Here is a 22857-nt window from a genome sequence, read left to right as displayed (position 1 = left end):
CGGAGACCGCCTCTTGCTCGTTATCTCTAGCTTGGTAGATTTGTAGGTATGTATACGAAATCAGTCCACCAGAGCAGCAGAGATTGCGATAAAGGGAGAATGGTTTCGAATGCCCTGTCGTTGCAGGATAATTCGATGCGTGTGAAATAGTATTTTTGATTTGGGTTGTCAAATATAGCTCTATAATTATTTAACAAGCAGTTAAACTTAATAATATTTCATTTTTAACTTCCTTATCAAAATCACTTTTGTAAATTACACACAAATTCATAAGAAGTAAGAGGTTCTCAATAAAAGGTACATTACAGTAAAGATTCCATGACACATTGTGTATCATCTTTGCACCCGTTTTTTCATACACGGGGGATGCATTCCGTTTCAGTTCAAAATTCGAAAATCCTTGTAAAACGAGTTTTATGATTTCTCCGCAAATCAGTAAAATAGAACAACAAAATTTGTATGGGATTTTTTTACACAGTGGTGTAACAAAAATCCGTGTAAAAACAGAATCGGAATAAAAATGAGTTTGCATTTATTTTGAGCCAATATATGTTACGATTAGCAAGATTTTCTCGATTCGTATATACAAAAAGTTGATGCATTTGACTTGGGAAATTGAAAAAAATCGCAACTTTTTCATCAGCTCGAATTGAAATCGATCTAGAGTGCGACGCTGTGATCACGAGCAAGATCGGGCAGGTTCGACTAGCATAATAATAGAAAAGAAAGCGTTTTGCACCATTATCCCCAAATGTTCTGATTCTACTTCACCGTGTCTCTGAGGCCAATATTGTGCGCACGCTCTATCCTCTCTCCCCGCATATAACCGTTCCGAAGTAATCTACTAAGCACGTATTCAACACACCCATAGAGCTGAGGTAGCCATAAAGAGAACGTAGTCGACAAAAATTGTAGAAATAAATTATCGTTCCACTGCTGTGCATCGCATGTGGATTTTGCGATGGAATACAGTGAAAAGGCAGGAAGAGCGCAGTTCTATTTGTAGAAACCGATTTTCAACTTGCCGAAATAGCTCAGTTGGGAGAGCGTTAGACTGAAGATCTAAAGGTCCCCGGTTCAATCCCGGGTTTCGGCAATGATGATTTATATTTTATGTAGAATTATTACGTATTAATGTACCGTTGTTGATTGTTATAACTCTTACATAACAAAAAAATGACAATGAAATTAATTCTATGATTTGAAACTAAGTCAAACATTTTGTTGTTTCAAAAAATCACATGATTTTCAAAAGTTTTGAAAAACTAAAATCAAAAATTATTACCTAATACATGGTGTGTAGTGAAAAACTAAGTTTGCGTTTTAAGTATCCCATATGGTCTAGTGGCTAGGATATCTGGCTTTCACCCAGAAGGCCCGGGTTCGATTCCCGGTATGGGAATATATTTTTAAATAGTTGATTTGACTCAAACGGTCCTCAGCCAAAAATAAATAAGCCTACGTAAAACGGCACTTAGTGTTGTGTGTAATAATGAATTAATGTGTAATGCAGAGGAGGACTGCTGATAATAGACATTCTCGTCGTATAAAGGAAGCGAAAAAAAAATAGGGCCGGTCATGGTTTAAACTAGTAGAAATCGTATTATGGTTTGAACCATTTTGAAATCAGTCAAAATAACCATCTCATAGGCCGAAAATAAACCTGTTAAAGTAGAAATGGCGTTATTAGGTATGCTGGACGTAATAGAGTTCATTTAAATTTACGTTCATACTATTTAAGTAGTAAAATTGTGCGAAGCAAAAACGTCCTGAATTTGCACAATTGATGTAACGATGAGTAGACTGCTCTAAAAAAATGTTCTTCTCTAAACAAGTCAGGTAATGGCTAAGCTAAACAATGACTATATAAATAATAAGCATAAGCAAGTTCAGAGCTTTGAAGTTATTATTTATTTTATTCACCATCAATGAAATGTAGAACAATTAAGTGAAGTACTATATTCACTTAATTGTTCTACATTTCATTGATGGTGAATAAAATAAATAACTTCAAAGCTCCGAACTTCGAATTCCGATAGGATAAACGTGAAGGATATTATGCTTCCTAAATTATAATCGATCATTATTGTTGCTTAAGGAAGTAGCAGAAGGAACAGTGATTTCATACTGATTTAATGCTGATTGACAGACAATTTAACCATTGGCGTAGCTAGCCCCGAAATCTATGGGAGGCTAAAGCCCCTTCATCTATTTTATCTATTTTGAGCTTCTTTTTACCATAAATTTATCTTAGTGGTAATGTGATAAATACGGTTCCACCACCTAAGGCCATTGAGGATCAATTACACTCATCTATATTCTTTTTTCTCAGGCACATGCTTTCTGTTATAGCCCACAGTATCGAAGTATGTTGTTTATCAGCCGATGATTGCTACAACGACTCAAATTATTAGCGTATGGCTATTGCGTCTAAGGTGCCTGCCAGAGTAGACGCGTCTACGTGACAACGCGCGAAAATTGCACGCAAGGGAATAACAATCAAAAATAAGGAGCTGTCAAATCGTATGGACGCTTCGCTTTGCATCGCACTTTGCGACTACTCTGGCCGCACCCTAAATGTATACACTATAGTAGCGCTCGACTTTGTCCCGCACGCCCAAAGAACAATATGTGACGTATCGCCGCCAGGTTCCACCGGTAGACAGTGGATAATTTTGTATATTTCATAAATATTCTATCTAACTCAAATGAAAAAAAAAAGCTTTCCTGCAATGCAAAAAACATTCCTCCAGGGATTCAGACGGGAATCTTCAAAGGATTTCGATGAGAATTCTTTACTGGCTTCGACGGGAATGTTCCAGGGATTCCGACGGGAATCTACGGAGATTTCAACGGGAGCCCTCCTAGCATACCGAGGAAAACCTCTAGAAAACCTCCAATGAAAATCTTCTAGATATTCCGAATGGAATTCTCCAGGAACTCCGACGGGAATGTTCCAAGAGCTTCAACGGGAATGTTCCAGCGATTCAGTCGGAAATTCTCCAGGAATTCCAACGCGAATGTTCCAGGGATTTTGTTGGAAATGTTTCGTTTCAGGGATGTAGAAGCAAAACGTCGAAGCATTCTGTCGAATCGTCAAGGGACGCCGAACTAATCCTCCAGGAATTTCGTAAAGAATCCTCCAGAGATTCCGAAGGGAATCCTCGAGGAATGTTGAAGCAAATCTTTGAGGGATTCCTCGGTAAATTATCGAAGGATTCGAAGCAAAGCGTTGAATAATTCCGAAGCAATTCGTGGAGGGTTTTCGAAGCAAATCGTCAGAGGGATTGCGATGCAAACATCGAGGAATTCCGAAATAAATATTCAAGGGATTCTGAGACAAATTGTCAAGGACCTCCGAAGTAAATCTCCAAACGATTCCAAAACAATTCTTCGAACTACTCCAGAGGAATTCCGAAGTAAATTAACGAGAGATTCTGAAGGAAATCCTCCATGGTATTTCTCTCTTTGGATAAGGTACCCCGGGGCAAGTGAAAATACGGGGTAAGTGGGTACTATGGCTGCCGATGAATCGATGAACGTTTTTAATGGTAACAATGTTCTAAAAAGATGAAGCAGGACTATCAACGAATCCACCCGACACAAAAATATTTGGAATTAAAACCATTTGAGGCAGCATGCTAATGCTATTGTTTGATCAGGACTTAAAACTCCCGGGAAAAGCTATTACTTTTATTTTGATTCAATGGATCTCCAACAGAATAGTCGTTCCTAAATGTGTCATTGATGTGGAAGGCGAATAGTTTGAGCAAATTAATAATTGTGTGACATCAAAAATGATTCAAAAATTTTAATTAAAGCCAAAACTTGCAATTTTCACTTCCCTTTGAGTTTTAACATACATGGGGCAAGTGGGACATATTTGAACAACATTTTCGATAGAACAATTTTAACTGCTTTTAGATATTTGTCTAATGAAAAATAACTTTGCAATTCATATATCATATGGATCTGAATCAGATGTGGTTTGATATCGTTGGTTTCGTTGTTAAAAAGTATTTTACAGTTCATTAACAGATGTTTATTTTACATTCTCAAAATTATCTCCCGAATGAAAAAGAGCAATGGTTATAACTATACGATATATTTCCGTTTACAGTGCAAATAATTCATTTATTCTGCAATAGGTCAGCAGGTTTTGTTTCGTGTTTTGTTATTTTAAAACTTTGCATCAGATTTACAGATTTTTAAACAAAGTGCTTAACATATAAATTGGCAATTTCGTTCTATTACAAATTTAGAACACTGCGCATTGCCTGAATGAAAACTTTTCTTTTGAAGTATATTTATTTATGTAAAAATTCGTGTTCTAAACAGGGAAATATTAATTCGAATGGTGAATAAAGATATAATCCTTTCCACTTTAAACATTTGGTACAAAAGTAAGCTAATAGAAAGCAAGACAAGAGACAATTAAACAGTAAGTCGGCTGTTGTCTTGTTTTCATTATAACATTATAATCCCTTTCTTGTTGCTAAAACACATGTCCGACAAACAACCAACCTCCATCCATGATCTGAAAATACTACGACTCAGAAATAATATTAACATTAAAAATTCCTTTAATTGGTTTCATTTGATAGTATAAAGCAGAATAGGTCCCACTTGCCCCGTTTGAAGGGGTAAGTGGGTCCTACAGGTGAATTTATTTCTTTCATTACTAATATTTTTTGTAATTGAATAAATGGCTTCCAACACGCCTACACTTCAACAACGGAAGCATATAATGATGTATCCGTGGTTAATGTTCTGAAATACCCTGTTTTCTAAGTATGCGTTAACAATTTCGCTGAACTAGCGTTTTTTTAGGTCCCACTTGCCCCGGGGTACCTTATATGTATGGTATTTCCCACCGATTCTGATGGAAATTCCTCACAGAATCTGATGAGAATCATTCTCGGATGCTGATGGGAATTGTGGAGATTATCATGCTGCTAGGCAAGCGGAAGTCTGCAGAAAAACTGTCACTCCAGTCTGTGCTGGTTGTCTTCGACTGCTGACGCCGTACCACGGTTGCTTTGATTGATCTATTGGTGGCTCTCCGCTGTTTTCATGTCAAGCTTGCTTTGATGTTTTCAAATCAATTAGGTATTGCCTATTCATCATTGGCACATTTCAGATTAACACCAAGTGCAATTTCACTGCCACACAGGAATCTTTCTCAGAAATGAGAAACAAGCTCATTTGTCTTCCACTCATTTCATTATGATAGGGTGAATATGGGAGATAACTCTTTTGTCTTCAAACTTTTTCAGTAATTCATTATGCTATATGTTGAAAATTGATATCACTGCTAACTAACTTTTCAAATCCTAGGGGGGCTTATTTTTTTCTAGGGAGGGCTACGCCCCCCTTGTTTACGCCAATGAATTCAACAATTATAACAAATACAATTTCTGAGACTGACCATACACTGAACTGCCTGTATGGTCTTAAAATTGAGACAAAATAAAATTTGGGTCGAATTGTTTAAGTTTCAAAGTGCCACAGGATGATTAGGTTACCGAAGAATTTCTAACAAACCATGATTTTCCAATGGAATTTCTCAAAAAATTGTCAATACCTTACACGGATAAAATCAGAAACTCATTAATGGGTAGAATTTCACTCATTTCATAGAATAAGTGGATCTACTCATTAAATGAGTAAACATGGTTTTACTCATTAATGAGTAAACATTATATACGTCAAAAAATGTGGAAAATTTACTCACTTTTGAGAACGAAATGGATTGTTAAAATGGGTAATAAAACCCCATTTTTGGGAATAAAAATTGTATGCCGAGCAAAATAATTATCTGAAAAGAGAAAACATCTAAACAAGTAATACAAAACCAAATAGTACATTTATTGATATCTGAATTACAAATACATTTTTTGTACAATTTTTCTTCGAAATATTATAGTATTATATAATCTTATTGCGGATATGGCGGTCGATTACATGATAGCTCTACGCAGCTGTTGATAGATGATTCATCCAAAAATAAAGGAAATATTTTGATCTGCATTGGTACAGCCTTTCCGTTGAGTTATAAGTTTGAATAAACCCGTATACTCCTTCTCATAATTGGGCGATTTAACTTCGGTTAGAATTACATAGATGCTATTCTGGAATGAAATGTGTTTTGTTGTGTTTTATTCAAAAACTGGAATAAAAAACAAACCAAATTTCTACTTACCAAACCTTCCATTGCTTTAAGCGCTGCAACAACACTCGATTATGTGCCTAGTATTTATTATTTTCATGAATTTAATAAACGAAGACATTTTGGATACGATCTTGTATTGAAAATAAAACGAAGTCTTTTTTCACCCATTTATGAGTAATTGATACTACTTTTCAATCGATAACATCATTGTTGGAATGGGTGAATTTTCACTCATTCTAAGTTGTCAGAATTCCCCCACTTTTTGACAGTTACATACAATAACTTAAAATGAGTACTTTTTTACTCATTAATGAGTTTCCGAGTTTATCCGTGTAAGGTATCCAAGTTTATTCGAGAGCTTCTTTCTAAACAACGATTATCAAAGGTTTTTTTTTCAATAATATGATATTCAAATACAACGTTTCGTATACCTGTGTAAAATCTAGACATTTCGAAAGCATTTCTTAAGAAATGGGATTCCTGCAGATTTGTCTTGTAAAGTGTTCTAGGGATGATGCTGTTATTTCCAGAAGATTTTGAATTTCCGATAAACACGTTTTTATGTCGGGACTGAGCGCTGATGAACATTATTTGTAGTGTTCAAATCGACAACAAATGAGCTTATCTTTCAAAATCATGAAGTTTGATATGTCATAAAATGGGTTTCGGAGCTAATCGAAATTTGTCCTCTTCTCTGAGGGAACCAGGTTCCCGGGAACACTTCTAACGAAGTTTTGATCTATTCATCTTGTCTTTGGGTCTCCAGCAGCCTTGCAAGCAAAGGCGTAGGTTTGCCAATCCGGAGATGGCGAATTCGATTCTCGGTCCGGTCCAAAATGTTTACGGGTTTGGAAACATTCTCGACTCCCTGGGCATAGTGTATCCATTGCACTTGCTACACAAAATACATACTCATGCAATGGGTTTATTTTAATTTTGATTTCTATGTATTTATTTATTAATGTAATAAAAAAACGTAATGCTGTGGGGAAGGATGGGGTCAGTTCAAGGGTTAGGGTTGAAACAAATGAATTAAATACTCCATATAAAAACTTCTACGAAGAAGAGGAAGGGGGTATAGCTCAATTTGGCATTACATAATTTGTGACCATCCCCTAAAGAGAAATAATAATTGGTTTGATTCTTCTTATCATTTTTCAGATTATTTCGCTTTATTCCAAATTATGTCGTACCGGTTTTGTAATGGTCAATCGGTAAATTAAGTTCAAATGCAAATTTAAAATCTAGCTCATGCTTTCAGAGGTACACATATTAGAAATAAACATACAGAAACTGGCATCAATCAATTTTTCATCTTCGCTGCCTTGCAGCAGAATCAAAAAGTGATTTTCTGATTTGTTGATTATTTTTTACTTAAGATTTGTGCGCTCGAATACGTGAGGTGAATGGTACACAGTACGAACAAAACCTGTAAATTTCCGTTCAAGTAGATGTAACAAATCTGCTCCGTGTTAAACGACAGAAAGTTATAGGTTGTTTTAAATTTACACGTGCTGGAATTTTACAGTTCTTATTTTTATTTGAAAACAAAAAAAGGAGCAGAGCATGGGAATCGAACATTGGTCTGCAGAGTGAGAGCCGAGCTTGTTATCGTCTCGGGTATTTTCGCTTCGTGATATCGAGTCGATCAAGGTGCAACAGGTTAAACGTTTTGGTGATTCGATAATTCGTCATTAGGCTGAACGAAAGCTTAAATTTACATGACACGGAAACTCCATCGAGACGGAATCATTTGAGACTCAGTATGCTGAATGCATCACAGATTTCTCGCCGAAAGAAGCAAAAAACAAAGAGTTGCAGCGATGAAATGCAGCGTCATAAAGGCTGCTTTATTTTCATATGCGAAGATATCCGTTTATGTTGATTCTTTAAAATAGGTGCCAGCTGCGGTTTGCATGAAATGCAGTGAAGTTTGTATTGATTTGTTTTGACAGCCACGTGCTTGCTCACCAAGGTTTTCCGGTAGAGTCATGTAAAATTAAGATATATTCAATTGAAATTTCAATGGTTTTATCATTTACATCACAGAATCTTAAAATTATGATCTGGTACACATTCTGTTTCTAAATTTTACATTCAATTATGAATTCCGTCGTGGCTAATTTTCATAATATTTTACTGTGTAGGCCATTGTGGCAACCATTTTTGGACTCTGCTAGTCCTTACAATAATTTTCTTCCAATTTTTCACTCACAGTTTCATACTTGTAGAATTTTTTATATAAAAAAAACCAATACCCGGGAGCGCAGTCCGCACAAAAATTGACAGATACACCGTATCATTATTATTGGATACAATAACGTGTTTCTATGAAGATAACCTGCTTTCAACTTGCCGAAATAGCTCAGTTGGGAGAGCGTTAGACTGAAGATCTAAAGGTCCCCGGTTCAATCCCGGGTTTCGGCAGCGCAATGTTTTTTTTCTTCTGAAGAAAGATAAGAATATTAGTATAATTGCAGTAAAAACTGACAAAAACTCCTGTTGTTTCTTTTTGTAATCGAATAATCATTTTTATAATCGAAAACCATTTTTATGTTGATGGTTTCTTTATATATTCATAATTTTGAAAACTTATTTTTCCAAAATATTCAAACATATCCTCCGAGGATACACTTAATATCCCATATGGTCTAGTGGCTAGGATATCTGGCTTTCACCCAGAAGGCCCGGGTTCGATTCCCGGTATGGGAAAATATTTTAAAATCAAGTTTCTTAATTTTAAAATGTGCAAGTCATCAAAAAAAGAACATTCATGTGGGTAAAATTTCTGCAGGAGAAGGTCATAATTAATCCGTAGGGGGGGGGGGTCTGTACCAGAGAGCTCTTAAATGACCCTAAAATCCTTCCAAGTTTTAAGTTATTCAACTATTGCTTCAAATAAAATACCTGTTCCTAGAGGTGTGCGTCGGTCCGAAAATTGTCGGCGGCGGCGTTTGTCATAATTTTGGTCGGCGGCGACAGCCATTTTAGCCGGCGGCGGCGGCGGCGTGGATCGGCGTGGAGTTTTTTATTGCACTCAATTTGTCTTTACTTTTCCGAGACATTTTCAAGATATATTCAGGAGAATTTTGTTCACAAATTGCTGTTCACAAATTGCTGAGAATTGCTGTTCACAAATTACGTAATGCTATAGGGGGAGGGTGGATTCAGGCCAAGCGTAACGGTTCATACAAAAATAATTAAAGCTTCCATACAAAAGTTGTTACGAGGGGAACGTGGGGCTTAAAAATCGGCAAAATTAGCATTACGTAATTTGTGAACGAACCCTAATGTACGTCCCCAGATAACGTTTTTCCAAAATATTCATATGGAATTTATTTTCTAATTTTCCACGGGAACTAGTTTAAAGTTTCCACAAGAAAATTTTGTAGAATTTTCAAGGGAGGGTCTTCGGAATTCCCAAAAAAAAATAGCAGAAAATTCTACGGAATAATCATGAAAAATTATTCAGAATTGTCACGGGAAATTGTTCCAAATTTCTACAGAAAATTGTTCAAAATATCCTGGTAAAGCTCTTCGAAAGTTCTGTTGAATATTTTCACAGAAAATTCTTCGAAATATCCGCGGGAAACTCTTAGGACTTTTCATAAGAAACTCCCTGAAATTTTTACGGGACAGTTTCCGGAATTTCCACGGAAAACTGTTCAAAAAGTGGATTAAATAAATTCTTTGGTTTAAAATCCATTTCCATGAGAAATTCTTTTAAAGTCCCACGTGTTTCTTTTATATTTTTTGGAAAATTAAGGGAGTTTCTTAAGATTTCTTCGGTAATACTTTTGTATTGACCATAAGAACTTCACGGGAAATAATGCAAAAAGAGGAAGGGTCGTTTGACCGAGAGTCATTCGACAGAAAGCTATTTGGCCATGTTACGCTGAAAGTCGTCTAGCCGAATTCCATTTGACCGAAATTAATATTTGAGCGAAACTGTTATTGATTCGAAAGCCGTTTGCCCAACAGGTCTTTTCGGCGAATAGGTCATCTGGTTGAAAATGGAATTTTGCGGAAGGTCAATTTGTTAAACTTTTGACGTAGAACTACGTCTGTCTTTTCTATATTGGGGTACACTTTACGATTGCAAAAAATCGAAAAACGTCACGAAAATATGATAGACTTTGGTCGTTAATATCTCAGCCGTTTCTCGATGGATTTTCAATTTTCTTGGGCCATTCGATCAAGGAAGAGTCAACGCTCCATACCCGATGTACACTGAAGTCATTTTTTACGCGGTTATTTTTACAGGCATCGCTTTTTATGCATTTTTTTTCACTCGAATTTTGGGATCATTCAGACATATTTTGGGATTTACGCGTTTTTTACGTTGTTTTTCTTTACGCGCCCCATATCATTCGCGTAAAAACCAACTCCAGTGTGTTACAATATTTATGTATGATAATATTTACTGTTGAAGTTTAGCTTAAAGTTTAGCACTCGGTTTCGGTAAATCAGTTATTCTCGTAAGTGCATCGTAAGCTTTTTCTTCCATAGCACTACATTCCATCTGGAACTTACGCTGCTTTTCAACTTAGTAATCTATGAGCATTTCTTTAGCTTTCTTATTTCTTATTGCTGTTCCAGAGAAAACTTCCCTCTTTCCGGTTCAATTTTCAAACTATAGCAGCTGACACTTCATACTTTTTCTCTGCTGTTTGGCATGGCATTCTTCGATGAGAACGCCAAATAATAAATTTTTATTTCAGTGTATTGAAGATTTTCAGGTTTGCGGTAGAACTTTGACAGCTGCGGAAGAACATTGTGGAACCCGCAAAATGGAAAATTTTAAAAAGATCCGCAATATTAATTGAAAGCTTTCTATGACCGTCTTTGCATTAGTATGTATCTTGCGTAGCAAAGTCAATGGATACACTATGCCCTGTGTGTCGAGAATGTTTCCCACCCGAAAACACCCGGATCAAGAATCGATCTCGCCTTTGTTCGCAAGGATAACTGGAGCCTCAAGCCAGTATAGAGGTCATATTAATGCAACCTACAAGGGTTTTAGCTGGTGCAGTTCGTGTCCGCTAACTTACACGCGCGTATTCTCCCGAAAGCTTGGGGCGTTTGACAGCAGCTTCTCGCTATTGATGCCTGTAGAGTAGGGTGCCAATGAAAATGAAATTTTAAAAAACGACATTGCTCACAAGTTTCATTACCCCAAAATATGACCCCATGCAAAATTTGAGCTCAATCGGACATCCCAGTAAACCACATATCGTATATGGAATGATAAATTGTATCGCATATATTGCTATTTTCTTTCACATTCGTATATGACTGCTTATAAAAATGGCTAAAATATGAATAATATTGTATATGATACCTGTGTATGCAATATTTACGATTGCGTTTATGAAAGTCATAAACCTATATAAACAATATCAGTTTTATCGGATCAAATCGGAAATATCGTTTATGTATACAAATTTTGTCATGCAAATCATATACCGATGTGCGTTGTACGTATATAGCTTCCACCTTCTGCGTGTTGAGCACTGAACCACTGAACCTTACAGATTAAATTAATTTCAAAATAACTTACTTTACTCCATCCGATCTGCCAAAATTCCGATTATTGCCCGATATTGTCCGATTATTATCGCTCAATATCTGCGAACAACTAAAATGTGATTGAGCTGTAAACACAGCTCGAAAATAAACACGGTAAAAGACATTACTGATGTTGACATTTCAGAATCGTTTATACGTGGGTTGAATCGTTTGGAATGATGTGCAATCGTTGTTATGTACGAACATTATCAGGATAATCATAAGTTGTTATCATATACGATTCAAGCCACATTTTTACGTACAACAACAAGGCATCCGAATCGAATCAATGTAGTTCATATCGTACACTGAAGCTCTTGTTAATAATAAATCTCCATCTAGATTATGATTGTCAAAATTTTGCTGCTTTTCAAGAGTTGCTGAGTAGCGCACGGGTAGAGCACCAGCCTTTAATTCCAGAGGTCAAATGTTGGGGCAGCAGGGACAGCATGGACCATGTCCAAGGGCTTGACGACCCCTCCCCAGCTGTCTGCGAGTCAGGGAGAACTGCCTAGGGCGTGGTGGGATTTAGCAGTGGGCTCTGCTAAAATCCCTCCCAAAAAACCACAAGTGCCCGTAATCAGACTCTATCAAAGCGACTGTGTGCCGCTTTAAAAGCACAAGCCCAGGGAGTGCCAATGGGCATGGGGAGTGTCCCTACTCTTCGGTAGGGTAGCGCGTGAGCTGCTTCAGCAGGGAGTGAGTGATCTGTTTGTGCTGAGGCAGGAGTGTCATAGCGCGTCACCGCTATTGTCACCTCGAAGCGCAGCAGAAGTCTGAGTATGGACTGCACATGCTAAGGTAGGAGTGTCGTAGCGTAGTATCGTTGATTTGTCCCTACATACCGCTATCGACACCTCGAGGCATGGCAGTGGAGTGTTAGAGTGAGTTGGGGAGTGTCCCTACTTCGGTAGGGTAGCGCGTGAGCTGCTTCGGCAGGGAGTGAGTGATCTGGTTGTGCTGAGGCATGAGTGTCATAGCGTGTCGCCGCTATTGTCACCTCGAAGCGCAGCAGAAGTCTGGGTATGGCGTGGACTTGCTGAGGTAGGGGTCGAGGGCCCTATCGACACCTCGAGGCATGGCAGTGGAGTGTTAGAGTGAGCACCCGAACACATGGAGCGAATGGTCTTTGGAGAAGCTGCTTCGGCGGCAGGGTAGCAGTGGGTTGTACCCACACACCTACAGTTGTGCACATGTGGTGCATGGGGAGTGTCCCTGCTTCGGCAGGGTAGCGTGTGGTCTGCTTCGGCAGTGGTGTGATTGATCTGCTCGTGCTGAGGCAGGAGTGTCGTAGCGTAATATCTGTAGGCCCAGGCAGTTACCGCTATTGACACCTCGAGGCATGGCAGCAGAGCGCCCGGGAGAGCATCCAAGTAAGACTCAAATGGAGTGAATGGTGTGCGAGCACCCAAGTCAGTCTCGCATGGGACGAGTGCCTGTGTGAGCGATTATGAGCGAGTACGCTTTATACTGCCATCCCCCCAGAAGTAGTACTGCGAGGTAGTTCCTGGGGGAAACGATGGTGGAGCCCAAGGGAGTTTAGTCGGTATTACCGGTATGGTCGAGTCCGACACTCCAGTACACTTCCGTGTGGTAGTTTGGCAACTACAATGCACGTGTACTGGGTTAGTGTGTAAATGCATTCTCCCTTGTAAAAAAAAAAAAAAAGAGGTCGAATGTTCGAGACAGGGTTGTTACTATTTATTTTTTTCAAATATTCACTAAGTCGTATAAATGATCATGAAAACTCGAGAAAGTCCTTATTCAGCACGTATATAGCCTCCTCTTTAGTAGGTATATAGCGATTCGGTGCATTATATACATAATATCTTATGTGTTTATGATGACCTATATCAATAGCAATAAGTATAAAAATGTTGACTGGGATGATTTAGGGGTGCCTAATTCATCAAAGTTTTGAAATTTTTCTAATGAAAATTTTCCCAAGGGAGGGCCAAAGGAAAATTCGAAAATCGAATTTTGTTTTTGATGCCAAATTACTTAATTTGCATGAAACGTCGAGATCTGATGTTACTTAATTTTTTTTTTTAATTCGGTTTTTTCTCTTAGAATATTTTTGGGACATTTTTTTTATCGAATTTTAACACCGGACGATACGAAAACGTTTTCGTAGCTAAAAAATATCCCTCTATGCAAAATTTTAGCTCAATGACATGATTTAGGGGTGGCTAAAATTCATCAAAGTTTTGAAATTTTTACCAATGAAAATGCAAGAAGTGTAAACCGGAGTAGTCCTTTAGCATCAAAAAAACAAAAAAAAAACTTTTTTTTTCTTTTAAAGTAACTTTAGATCTCGACGTTTCATTCATTTTTAGTCATTTGGCATCAAGCATAACATAGCATATGTGATTGTACAAATCGTGGGTGGCTATACAATGCTCAATTCAAGCTCCATCTGAAATAAGGGCGAATGTCGCAAGAGAAGACTCTCCCCGTCGACCCCCCCCCCCTTAAACAAAAGTGACAAGCAGCAGATCTCTCTGTGGTTTATCACTTCAGAACGAAAGAAAACAATGCGAACTTGCATTCTGAGGTGATAAACTGCAAAGAAACTCCCTGCCTGTCACTTTCATTCAAATGAGGGGAAGTCGACGAAGAGAACCCTCTCCCGCGACACCCGCCCCCTTACCAGACAGAGCTTGAATTGAGCAATCTACTGTATATTGTCGCAAATTGGTACTTGGGATTAGTACCTTTTCCTATACAGTAGCAGTTGTATACCTGGCCACGTCCTTACAATCACGGAAGGAAGGGAAGGAATGTTAGTTCAACATCTACTAGTGAAGATGCAGGGAACCCATACTACCTTCATAGATGTCTCGGGAAGGAAAATTTGTGTTAGTGGGAAAGGTGAATAATAGGTTGCTCTATTCGACAATATAGAGCGTTTGTCAATAACAGTATATGCTGTAAAAGTAATAAAATATATTCATCAATTTACTTACGAACCGTCCTAAGGGAAAAACAAAACAAAACACAAAATTTCGGCAAATCGCGCGGTCGTTCTGCCGTTCGAAACAAGAGCCAACACGCACTGAACTCATTTTCTAGTCACTTGGCATCAAAAACAAAAATTCGATTTTCGACTTTTCCTTTGGTCGCCCTTTGGAAAAATTTTCATGGTAAAAATTTCAAAACTGTGATGAATTTTATGCACCCCTAAATCATGTCTGATTGAGCTCAAATTTTGCATGAGGTCATATTTTGGGGTAATAAAACTTGTTAGCAATGTTGTTTTTTATTTAATTCAATGACATTTTTTCCCATACATTCCATTGGCACCCTACGACCCTACTGTAGAGGGGCTCGGAATCTTCTTCGCTGTTGCAGTGGATGCGTTCTGGGAAACTTTCTTCAGCTAGTTTTTGCTGATTCCTTGGTTTGGAAATTATATGAGAATCGAGTGTGCCATGGTTGGAGACGGGAGTGTTTTTCTTTTGATCCGTCATTTTTCACCAGTTTTTATCACCGGTTTCCAAAACTAAAAAAATGTTATTTTTTAAGTGCCTAACTGTAGTTGGATGTAATACTGCTAGAAAAAAAAAACAACTGAAAGTGTTAACCCGTACTTTTCATCGTCCTACAAATGAATGCCCAACAATCTACATCATTATCAAACTACGTATCTGGAAGAAAGTGAAGAATATCACGAAGAACGTTCCACAGTTTGCTCTACGACGAATCTGCGCTTTTCGACCGACGAGGAAGTATCAAATTTTCATTCGAAAGTTCCAGGATTTTAAATTTTCCAGGGAATGCACATTCGGTGAGCTCTATCTAATAATACACCTATAATTCTTGCGCATGAAGACTTGCAAATATGACATTATCTTCGTCGACTATCTTTATTCGATAAATAATATTCGACAAATAATAAACTGCGGTCATTTTTCTTCTCATCATATGTTTTCAACCCTCTAATGCCCAAGACCACCTTTAGACGGGGCACTTTTGTTCAGTTGTTTTTAAATTGTTCATAGATAGTATAGTTTTTGATGTTGGTCAATAATATAAACTTAAATGCATGTTTAAGAGCGATTTAAGATTCAAATGAAATATTCTAAAATATCTAAAACATCTCACACTGAAAATAAAAAATTTCATCATTGAATGGTAATTTTCTAACTTTTCATATGTCATAAAATTTAAAAATAATAATAATAATAGATTCAATAAACTATTTGAATGGACTGAAAACCGGAGAAACAGAAATCAGAAAAAATAAAAATATGAAATTGATGATCTCGCGAATTAAAAGTTTCAATTGCCCAAAACGCGCGTAGGCGGATTTTAGAAAGCAAAAAGAGATTTTGAGCGAAAACAAAAACTCGGATTTTAGAGGGTTGATAGGGTAGATGTGGAATTGAGAACTAGAGAAATAGCACAATATCGGTAAAAACGTTTTCCAGGCCACGCTCTGAGCAAAAAAGATAGCTTAAGAAAAGAGTTCATATTACCCCCCTCATTCGGTATCGAGTATTGTAGACTAAAGCATAGTCTTTCAGACTGTTATGAAACTCAAAATGTTACTTGGATTTCCTCGGGTTGAAGAAATCACGGTCGCATTAGCCAAATTCAAATGAACAATTGTTCACTTTGAGCGATTGATTGTTTATCCTCGCGATGGATGGACAATTGAACAGAGTGCGCGTCCTGTCGTGTTTCGTTTGGCACGCGGACAGATCGCGCTATCTGCTTTATGCGGATGAGTAAATTATTTAACAAATAACAGTTTGGTACGCGCAATTATCGAAATGTTTTGTTCTACTTTGCTCGGTCGGTAAGCAAATAAATTAGAGCGCGTTCGAATGTGTTTTTAACCTTGATCAAACTACACGATACACCCGGCTTACCGTTTACCAAAACGAACCCTGCCACACTCCCTACCCCATATATCCAACATCCCAGTGATTTCTCGTGGAAGTGCAGATGACTCGTCGGCTTCTATCAAAGCGAGAATCACGTCAACAAATTCCTACCTATTCCTCAATTGACCTGCATTCGGACACGGCCGGCGCTGGTATTGCTTGATTTGGGGTCACCAGTTCTTACACATTGAAGATGATGTTAGTCCCAAACGTCATCTGTTGGTTCTCTGTGTAATTACAGCTGACTTGGCAATAACGGAGTAGCAACCGTGGGCGGTCAATCATGCTCATGCTCATGCTCATTCCTTGGTTTGGAAATTATATACATAATCAGGGCTCGTAATGTTCACTCAATCTCAGGAGCACAGGATAAACAACGAAAGCTGATTCAAACTGGGCTTGAAAAACGCTTGCTTTGGTCTCATCGCACAGAAAAGTCGAAAACCTGTACATTACATACAGCTACGTAGTTCAACGTCACCTTTGCGTACAACCCGTTTGGGCTGCACCTTTGAGTTTTACCGAGATTCAAACAGGCAATCCCCAGCAAACATTTTTGACGTAGAACTACGTCTGTCTTTTCTATATTGGGGTACACTTTACGATTGCAAAAAATTGAAAAACGTCACGAAAATATGATAGACTTTGATCGTTAATATCTCAGCCGTTTCTCGATGGATTTTCAATTTTCTTGGACCATTCGATCAAGGAAGAGTCAACGCTTCATACCCGATGTACACTGAAGTCGTTTTTTACGCGGTTTGTTTTACACGAATCGCTTTTTTTGCGATTTTTTTTTCACTTGAATTTTGAGATTTGACCGGTTTATTTAGACATATTTTGCACGTTGTTTTAATTTACGCGGCCCATATGCTCCGCGTGAAAGTCGACTCCAGTGTGTTACAATATTTATGAATGATTATTTATTATTGAAAATTTGCTAACAGTTTATCAAATCGGTTTTGGTGAATCAGTCAATCTCGTAAGTGCATCGTAAGCTATTTCTTCCATAGCACTACATTCCAACTGAAACTTGACCTGCTTTTCAACTTATTAATAATTTGGCATTTCTTTAGTTATTCATTGAAAGCTTCTATATGCCCGTATTTGCATTAGTATATATCTTGTGTGGCAAAGTCAATGGATACACTATGCCCAGGGTGTCGAGAATGTCTCCCACCCGAAAACATCCTAGTCGGATCGAGAATCGATCTCACCATCTCCGGATTCTGCGTCTTTATTCGCAAGGCTAACTGGAAACCACAAACCAGCGTAGACGTAAAATTATTGCAACTTACAGGGCTTTTAGCTGGTGCAGTTCATTTCTGCTAACTTACACGGGCATTTTCTCTCGAAAGCTTTTGATGCGTTCTGGTAAACTTTCTTTGGCTCGTTTTTGCTGATTCCTAGGTGTCTGCCAGAGTAAACGCAAAGTCCGACGGGACTTACAGTCACTCTCAAAATTGAGCGTACAGCATGGATTAGATGAATATATTCGAAAATTCCAAAGGAAATTTAATTGTTGGCTCAATTGTTTTCAATGCATTTCAATATTCATCCCTTCCTTCAAAGTATGCGTACATAAAATGGTTGAAATTTTTTCTCTAAAGTTCATTTATTTGAAAATAGTCTCAAAATACGCTTATTAGATGTGACAAAATTGAGCGTACAGCTAATGTTTTTCTATAAAATTTCTTATTATAAACACGATTAATGTATTTTAATATTGTTTTTCCATGATTATATTTATAATAACAAACATCCGCTACTTAAACATTCAATGTTTTGAAATTAAACCATGTTTTAATCAAAATGGCAAACAAGTAAGATGTATAAACAATGCTATTTAACAATTCAATGCTGCTGGGAAAAATAGATGCTTTAAGATATGGATTTCACTGGCATCGTGTCTTATATATGATAGATAATCGAAATCGAGCGAGACATACGATGAATTTGGAAAAATTCAGTCGGTAAATGATGAAAACAGATGTAAACATACAAAGAAAACGACAAATGTTGGGAACGGCATATTTCAAATTAAGTATAACTTTATTTAAAAGTCGATGTATAGGTAGCTTATAAGCTCAGGACACTCACGAATAATAATATTAATTAAACAGCAGCACACGGATACATTATAAGATGTCATTTTATATTTGAAGACTCAGTCACCGTAGGAACAAATTTGGTTGAATCATTTAAATTCTCCAAGATATCATTAAATAAGCTGCCAAACTCTTAAAAAAGTTTATTTTTACTCGCCACATGGAAATCATCCAATTGTATCCCTTATGGTAACAGACCGTGTAGCTCAATCCAAATTTAATTATGTAATTACGATTTTAGGCTATCTTTTCAATATTCAATCAAAAGTGCTCTACGGGATTGAAAAGCTGTTTTAATGTTCGGTACCTTAACATGCAACTTGTACTTTTAGAATTTGACTGTGAATGATTGGATTCAATAATATTACTCTTAATGATAGACCTGAGACAATAATCGAGCTTTAAAACTAATTTAAGTTAAAGACATACTAAATTTGAATTATGTCATTCCTAACATTTGTCGTTTTCTCTGTATGTTTACATCTGTTTTCATCATTTACCTACTGAATTTTCCCAAATAAATCGTATGTCTCGCTCGATTTCGATTATCTATCATATAATAAATACGATGCCGGTAAAACATACAAATTAAAGCATTTATTTTGCCCACAGGCATTGAATTGTTAAATAGCATTGTTCTTACCTTTCACTTGTTCGCCATTTTGACCAAAACATGGTTTAATTTCAAAACATTGAATGTTTACGTAGCGGATGTTTATTATTATAAATATAATCATGAAAAAACAATATTAAAATACATTAATCATGTTTATAATAAGAAATTTCATAGAGAAAAATGCGCTGTACGCTCAATTTTGTCACATCTAATAGGCGTATTTTGAGATTATTTTCAAATAAATTAACTTTAGAGAAAAAAAATCAACAATTTTATGTACGCATACTTTGAAGGAAGGGATGAATATTGAAATGCATTAAAAACAACCGAGCTAACCATTTAATTTCCTTTGAAATTTTCGAATGTAGTCAACTAATCTATACTGTACGCTCAATTTTGAGAGTGACTGTACGTGAAGAAATAATATTAATTAATTGTCAAACTTCTTTGTCGCGTCATGTTGTATCGCGTCTACTCTGACTTCTTCAACGATGGGCTTTCTGTAATGAATCACCGGGAGCTTAGACTGACTTAGTGGAGGGTGCTAAATTTCTGTTCCAGTTTGCGTCGGTGATGGTTGCAGCGCTACATTATCAGCCAGGGTTGTGCTGAATAGTAGAAGCATAAGTACTAGAACGCCAATGGCGCTGTAGTCATTTGAATTATTTTGCCAAATTATATTTCAACCAGCTTCAATTGCGCATAATTTATGCATCATGTTGTAGTGCATGTTTGGCTTCATCAACAACATCGGTTTGACACTTGTAGTACCGGTACTTTGGCTGCCAGGTCGAAGTAACCTAGATGTTAGTGACGCGAACAGGAACAACATTAGCGACACAAAACAGATAGACAACATAGAACAAATTACCATTTTCAAAATCAACCCACTGTGTATCAACAGTACTAACAACCGACGAACGGGAGGGCCCGTATACCCAAGGTGAAAGAAAATGACAGCAAAGCATGCGCTGCTGTTCTGTCTCATGCTCGTTGGTCAGTGAAGCTTGACTTCCACCAGTAGGTTCGCTAGTGTTCTAAAATCGAAGATGAACCACATTTCAAAGCAATGATGCATATATGTTATGTGTTAGCAATCTTATACTTTTGAATCAACGATAATATTATTGGATTTATCATTTGACAACTTCTCGGGTGTGAAAAGTAGGCGAGTTGTAATCGACGATAACTTTTCAAATTTTGGAACAGTAGAAGTATAAGTACTAGAACGCTAGTGTTGGCGAATCTACGCCAGCGCGCCGCTACGAGCATGGCATCTATAAGTCAGCAAACCCTTTGGTAATAGGTAGAACTGAACAGGTACGTTACGGAGTGGCAGATCCCACATCTGTCATAGCGGTGAGTTGGCGGACAGATTAATAAGAGAAAGATTGATAACGATTGATAATGATAAATAGCAATACAGAAGCTACATCCAACTGCATGTGATTTGGCAGAGTATTATAGTTATTATTTTCTAAAAGCATATATTTGCGCTCGTTAGTTTGTGCTCTAAAACACAGTATAAGAGAGTTAATTTAACATGCAAACGTAAAAGTGAACTATTATCTAACTTATTATGTAGCTTACCATCATCGTATCTTAACCTAAATTGTTAGTGAAAACCTATCAACTAAATGGTAAATAATTAGATTAACTATACACTAAAATCATGCAAAAATGTTTAAGGCAGCCCTTACTTTGCACCGTTCAATGTGCAAAAACGTTCCATAAAAGAATGAAAAACGATCCGTAACTAACATCTGAATGTTACATAAAACGATACCATAAATCCATAAAATAGTTCGGGAGATTCCATAAAAAATGATCCATAAATCTTTGAAAAATGATCCATAAAAACTATATTTTGATCCATAAAATTTCAAATTTGCGCAATTTTTATCCTGATGATGATCCATAATTTCAGTAATATGATCCATAATTTTGGTCATATGATCCATAATTTTGTTTATATGATCCATAATGCTTGGAAAGAAGGCCAATGAAACTATATTAATTGATCCACACATTTTATAAAATCTATGGATCATTTGCCAAAATTTATGGATCATATCACCAAAACTATGGATCATTTGAACAAAGCTATGGATCAAATGGCCAGAGTTATGGAACATATGACTAAAATTATGGATCATATTACTGAAATTATGGATCATTATTAAGATAAAAAATGCGCAAATTTGAAGTTTTATGGATCAAAATATAGTTTTTTATTGATCATTTTCCAAAGATTTATGGATCATTTGTCATACGTTCATGGTAAAATAGCAGGAATTGGATTATTTTTCTTGACTATGTTAATGGAACATATTTTCCCATTAATTGCTAAATTTTAGTTTAGTTATGGATCGAAAAAATATTCTTTATGGGATCTCCTGAACTATTTTATGGATTTATGGTAGCGTTTTATGGAACATTCAGAAGTTATTTATGGATCGATTTTCGTTTTTTCAAGGATCCGTCTTTATTGTTTATATGCAAAAGTATGTTTTGCCAATGTTTAAACTTAGCCTATTTGCAATAAGGGTTGAAAGTACGATTCGATGGGTATGGATTATCAAGCACATAAGTGATTAGCAAATCCTATAACTGAATTCAACCAACATTAGACTGGTTCAGACAGACTGATAGACTGGACTCGATACAATAAAGGGACTAAACGTAAGTCAGATACATAGACTAAGACATATCTTGTGAAGTAATAATATTTACCAATTACTCCACAAAACTGTATTGCAGGAAAATAATAATTCCCTTACCGTAAACCCCAAGCAACGGTCGTTTTATTCCGGGGTTATTATTTTGGAAAACTTCCCCTGTTAACAGATTCCGCAGCACTTCATCCTGTTTCCTGTTTCCAACAGCTAGTGGCGCTGTAGTCATTAAAAGTATTTTGCCAAAATATGCTTCCATAATCCTAACTTGTCGGTTTGTTATGCATAATGTTGTAGTGCATGTTTTGTTTCATTACCAACATTGGTACTACAACCGGTACTTTGGCTGCCAGATCAAAGTGACCTAGATGTTAGTCACGCGAACAGGAACGACATTAGCAATCTAATACTTATACATCTACTTTTGGAACCGATTGTTAATAAACAATATTTAAATGTAAACCTAACTAATACCATTGTGTTTTAGTGTTACGTAGAAAAATAAGTTAAAAAAATAGCATTTACCAATGATTCGAGATACAATTATCGAACGATGCTTACACTCTATCGAGATTTTATCAATTGATAATTTGGATATGTGGATGCTTAAGGATGTTGTTCATCCTCGAATATTTGAAAATTTTATTTTTATCATGCTTTTCAAATGTTCGTCTAAAAATAATATACATCACCATGGTTCGTAATGCTCACTCAATCTCAGAAGCACAGGATAAACAACGGAAACAGATTCACCGTGGGCTTGAAAAACGCTTGCTTTAGTCTCATCGAATAGAAAAGTCGAAAACCTGTGTATGGGAAGATCCATAAA

General features: G+C 36.8%; 1 long non-coding RNA gene and 4 other non-coding genes across 5 annotated transcripts in view; all 5 read left to right on the top strand.

Moving 5' to 3' along the window:
- The window catches only part of LOC134228018 (uncharacterized), a 593534-nt gene that overhangs the window by 317792 nt on the left and 252885 nt on the right, over positions 1 to 22857 (top strand). The gene's annotated exons all lie outside the window — the stretch shown is intronic.
- On the top strand, positions 1024 to 1096 carry Trnaf-gaa (transfer RNA phenylalanine (anticodon GAA)). Its single transcript has one exon. It is a non-coding gene; the product is annotated as a tRNA-Phe (tRNA).
- Positions 1331 to 1402, top strand: Trnae-uuc (transfer RNA glutamic acid (anticodon UUC)). Its single transcript has one exon. It is a non-coding gene; the product is annotated as a tRNA-Glu (tRNA).
- Trnaf-gaa (transfer RNA phenylalanine (anticodon GAA)) lies at positions 8527 to 8599 on the top strand. The gene has a single exon. It is a non-coding gene; the product is annotated as a tRNA-Phe (tRNA).
- Positions 8813 to 8884, top strand: Trnae-uuc (transfer RNA glutamic acid (anticodon UUC)). Its single transcript has one exon. It is a non-coding gene; the product is annotated as a tRNA-Glu (tRNA).

This window comes from Armigeres subalbatus, chromosome 3, assembly GCF_024139115.2.
Source record: "Armigeres subalbatus isolate Guangzhou_Male chromosome 3, GZ_Asu_2, whole genome shotgun sequence".
NCBI lineage: Eukaryota > Metazoa > Arthropoda > Insecta > Diptera > Culicidae > Armigeres > Armigeres subalbatus.
This window is presented reverse-complemented; position numbering and strand designations above follow the sequence as displayed.